The sequence below is a fragment of the Peromyscus maniculatus genome, chromosome 1 (genome assembly GCF_049852395.1).
Source record: "Peromyscus maniculatus bairdii isolate BWxNUB_F1_BW_parent chromosome 1, HU_Pman_BW_mat_3.1, whole genome shotgun sequence".
NCBI lineage: Eukaryota > Metazoa > Chordata > Mammalia > Rodentia > Cricetidae > Peromyscus > Peromyscus maniculatus.
In genome coordinates, this window is record NC_134852.1 from 119,646,467 (window position 1) to 119,651,577 (window position 5,111).

A 5,111-nucleotide genomic window follows, 5' to 3' on the forward strand; every position below is an offset into this window, starting at 1 on the left:
GCCTTTAATCCCAGCACTTGGGAGGCAGAGGCAGGCGGATCTTTGTGAGTTCGAGGCCAGCCTGGTCTACAGAGCGAGATCCAGGAAGGGCACAAAGCTACACAGAGAAACCCTGTCACGACCCCCCCGCCCCCCCAAAAAAAGGGTCCTTTCCTGGTTGGTACAAATGTTTTAACTACCGGGTAGAGTTTTCTCAACATTTTTCTGCTGTATGATTCTTGTTGATGCTAGATTGAGATCCTGTGCAAGGTGCTATAGCATTAAAAAGTATTTAGCTCGTTTTAGTCTTAAATGGCAACCAGCCCAGAGTGAAATCAGCAGGACTGGATGCTTTCTCAACAGTTCTTTTTTTTTTTTTTCCCAGAGCTGGTTTTTCAAGACAGGGTTTCTCTGTATAGCTTGGAGCCTGTCCTGGAACTCACTCTGTAGCCCAGGCTGGCCTCAAACTCACAAAGATCCAACTGCCTCTGAGTGCTGGGATAAAGGCGCGCACCACCATCCAGCAGGAATATGTACTCTTGAGATAAAGCATAGAAACCCTCCTGTACGACTCCTTCAAAATTCTTTTCAAAGGTTTGAGGGGGTGGCAAAGACTTAGAGGACCACAAGTGTCTCAGGCTGGTGGGTTATTTTCTTCTTTGTCTATTCCGTCTCAAACTTGTGGGCTCAAGTGATCGTTCTGTCTCAGCCTCCTAAATAGCAGACTACAGATGTGAGCCCCCAAGTTAGGACCACCTCGTCTGTTTAGTGAAGAAGCACCAAATGCACTCGGTATGGGCAGAATATTAGAACTACATGTGCCAACTGAGCATCTGAGGTGTGAGTAATCTAAACTGAACTACGCTGTAATCATATACTGTGTTTCAGAGTCAGCATGAGAAAAACGTAAAAAATGCCTTTATTTTAAAACACTGATTAAAGTTGGAGCTGGAGAGATGTCCCAGCAGTTGTGAGCACTTGCTGCTCTCGCAGAGGACTGAGGTTTGGTTTCCAGCACCCCCATGGCAGCTCACAACCTTCTGTAACTCCAGCTGGAGGGATTGGTTCCTCTTTTCTGTTCTCCAGTGGCTGGTCGTGCTGTGGTGCACATTCATACATACTGGCAAAACACTCATACACATAAAATAAACATTTTAAATAATGATTAACATTTAAATATTTTGGATATATTGGATTAAAATAATTATTAAATTTTACTTTAAAAAAACTCAATATGGCTACTTGAAAATGTTTTGTTCTAGAATGCAGAATGTGGCAGCCATTAATGGAGTGTAACTGACCATAGACTGGAGGTTTAGTTTAAGGTCAAAAGAACAGCGATTGGGCGAAGCTCGTACAGGTGTAGCTTAGGGCTTGGAAGAAGTGTATCTGCCAAAAGTAAATGTAAATTTCAGCTAACTTTAACAGAAGTGGAAGGCCCGGCTCCCCTTGCTCTGTGCTGCTTATACATGTATGACTCTTTCATGTACGTCAGGGATCTTTAATGCCAGAAAGCCTTCCTTGAACGTGTACATATCTGATTTTGCAGATCTCTTTCCTAACTTACTTCATTATTGTAAAATTGTGTTTTCATATATGGCTTTGTGCTCCCACCCACTACCAAAATCTTGTGGGCCCTTTGAGCATAGGAACCTTTGTCTTAGTATCCTTGGATCTGGAGACTGAGATCTAAGCATTAATATGGGGACCAGGGGAAGAGAAAAGAGGAGGGAAGGGAATTCCTTTAGTTGTCACAGGGATAGCAGGTACTTCCTCGAGTCCTTGTTTGATTTCTTTCTGATGCTGAGAGATGAGTGAGGTGTCCAAAGTGCAAATGGCAAAACCTGGGGAACTGAGGTAGATGAGGAAAGACCTCGACCAGGATCACTTTAGAGCGTTCTGTTAATACTCATGTGAACACCCGTCCTCCTCCCTGCCCTCTGCCTGCATTTCCTGTAAGGAGGTTTTCCTACTTCCTTTGTTATTTCTTTTGTCATGCTAGGGATGGAGCCCAGAATCTCACACATGCTAGGCAAGTCCTTTCCTACTGAGCTGCATCCCAAGCCCCCACTCCATTCCCCTTGATTAAGAGGGCCAGGGTACTCTACAAGATCTGAGTTCTTACTTCTTAGTAAAGCCTAAAAAATTCTCTGTGGGCAATGATTAGGAAGGCTGGAGGAACCGGCTCCAGACTTAGAGTCAGAATTAAAAAGCCCAAGTGATGATTTTATCATGTGCCCCTGTCGGCTTGCCCTTATTAGTCTCCTGAAACACGTCAAGTGTGCCTTACCATACGTGTTACCACTGACTGGTGCCCTTCGGTACCAGTCATCATGGGGCCAGAACGTCACTTCTGGCCGTGGAGCTGCTGATGCCACGATGGCTGATGGCTGCTAAATTCTTGGATTCCTAAAATACCCCAACAGTTGTAACTGGTGCCAATGCTCTTAACCACTAAGCCATCTCTCTGGTCCCCCAGCCTTTGTCATCTTGAAATCAGAGCAGCTGTGACTATCTGTTCCCGACCTTCCCAAGAAAACCTCACAGAGTCTAGCCAGAGGCACAAATCCTGTCCCAGATGTGGTTTTGGGGGTGGAGTGCTTGGAGAATATAGGTAGTGGAAAGACGACCTGGGTTGGGACACCAGTGACAGCTTTTGTGAGTTGTCACTACCCTGGGACCGGGAACTTCAGATACAGCTGCCCAAAGACATCCATGCTTCTCTGGGTCCCCACCATAAGCTCACTGGTTGGCCAGCTGGACTTGAGTTTGTTTCTTTGTGCTGCTGGTGTCCTCTCTGGGGGTCAAGAGGGGTTTTTGAGAGTTTTCCAGGAGAAGTTGCACAACATTAATTTTTATTCATGTAGTGTCACAAGACTTATAATGAAGAGCAGCAGGGTCTGCTCTAGCCCTCTACACTCAATTTCTCATCTCCAAATCTCTTTATATTTTTGTCATCTCTGAGATTTAGCCCCATATTTCTGAACAGCATGGTTTTTGTTGTTTGTGATGCTGAGAGTTGGGTTGAACCTAGGGTCTTGTTCATATTAGTGCAGGGCTCTACCAACCCTCTCTTAGTAGATGAGTCCTACTAATAGTCTGGGTTAGCCTTAACTTACTCTGTAGCCCAGATATACCTTAAATTTGAAATCCTCCTGCCTCAGCCTCTCCTGAGTAGCTGGGATTACAGGCTAGTACTAGTACTTCGTACTTTGTTGGTTTGGGGGCATTATTTCATTATTTTACATTTTTATTATCTAGCTAGCTAGCTATCTGAGATAAGGTTTCTCTGTGTAGCCCTGGCTGTCCTGGAACTCTCTCTGTAGACCAGGCTGGCTTCAAACCCAGAGATCCACCTGCCTCTGCCTCCCAAGTGCTGGGATTACAGGCACTTCATACTATAGCAAGTAAGACACACTTATACTCTAAGTCTCAAACCTTTTTGAAAACATGACTTCTGCGTCTATATCATACTATTCAAGTAAGTATTTTATTATAAAGGCATATATACCACTCATCATTGATCTAATTAGCACGTGATTGCATTCTCTTGGGAATAAAGTTAGCTATAACCTCTTTCTCCATGAAAGCTGACATACCTGGCATTCAAGTATTGATAATTTATCCCCTAGGCTCAGAACATTCAAACACATGAGACAGTCTGCCCTTTTTCTTCCCAAGTGTTGCTCTCAGGGCTTCGTGTGTTCTATTTATGACTTTAACTAGGGGATCTTCCCAGAATCCCTCATTGACCTTCACACTGATGACATTTCTCCATGCCTACTGCACAACTTTTGTTCTGGGATAACTTTACCTTCCCTTCCCTGTGCCCCCTTTTTATTTCTCTGTAGCGCTGGTGATCAAACCCAGGGTTTTATCCATGCTAGTCACTCCACCATTGGTTACATCCCCAGCTCTAGTCTTCTCCCCATTAAAAAATTTCTCTCTCTCTCTCTCCCTCCCTCCATCTCTGTGTGTGTGTGTGTGTGTGTGTGTGTGTGTGTGTGTGTGTGTGTGTGTGCGCGCGCGCAGGTTTCCATAAAAACCAGAAAAGAGCATCAGATCTGGAATGGAGTTACGAGCTGTTGTAAACTGAGTGATGTGGGTGCTGGGAACCAAACTCTGGTTCTCTGCAGGAGCTCTTAACTGCTGAACCATCTCTCCAGCTTCTCCAGTCTCCCCTTTCTGAGACAGTCTTCCTATGATGCTCATGCTGGCTTTGAATTCACAATCCTCCTGCCTTGGCCTCCTAAACCCTGGAATTTGCAACACCACACCTGGCTTTCTAACCCTAGTGTTCTAGTCTTTTATAACACACCACACCCTAAATAAAAAGTCTCTGAGAAAACAGATAAGATTATTTAAATAATTGTGTAGGTTTCTGGAGGTTAATTGGTAGTTATGACTATTGGTTTTGTCATTCATTGTTAAAGAGCCTGGCCTGGTAAACTTTTGACATTTTTCATAATTAGGATAATTTTAAAAGCATAAGAAATTCTTTGAGGTGGAGTGGCAATGCCTCCTGAGCAGCAGAGCATAGTTCTAGAGTGTGAGAGCCACTGTCAGAGTTGAAACACCCTGCTTGCTGGCTTCTTAACCTTATGTTTAAGTGTTAAAGATACACACAAAATAAATAAATGCAGAAAAAAATGAAAAAGATATGTATCCTTAAAAGGTAAGTTTCTATCATCTGTAAAATGTATTTATTTGGAATACCAACTAATGACACAATTATATAGTAAGATTAATTCAACCCTTTCCCTTCCAAACCGCTCTCATTTGTTATCCAAATAAACACTTCCGTTTCTAGAAGTGACTGTTCTCTCATACACTGCCGATTGGTTCAACATAACAGATTGTTCTTGTACTTGACTTTGGATATTCTCACTTTGCACTATGAGTTCAGTCCTTTTTCTACTTGTTTTATAGACACAAAGCCAGGCTCAGTGAGATTCACTAGTCTGTCCACAGACTTTAAGAAGGAGCTGAAGGAGCAGCAGCAGTTGAGCTGGAACCCACAAAGCCTTGCGTTCAGAAGGCCCTAAAGCAGAAAGCCGATGCAGCCAGGCTGTGCCCTGGCTCCTCCACCTTCCAGGTCGGGACCCTGGCACAGAGACCATCAGACAAGCACA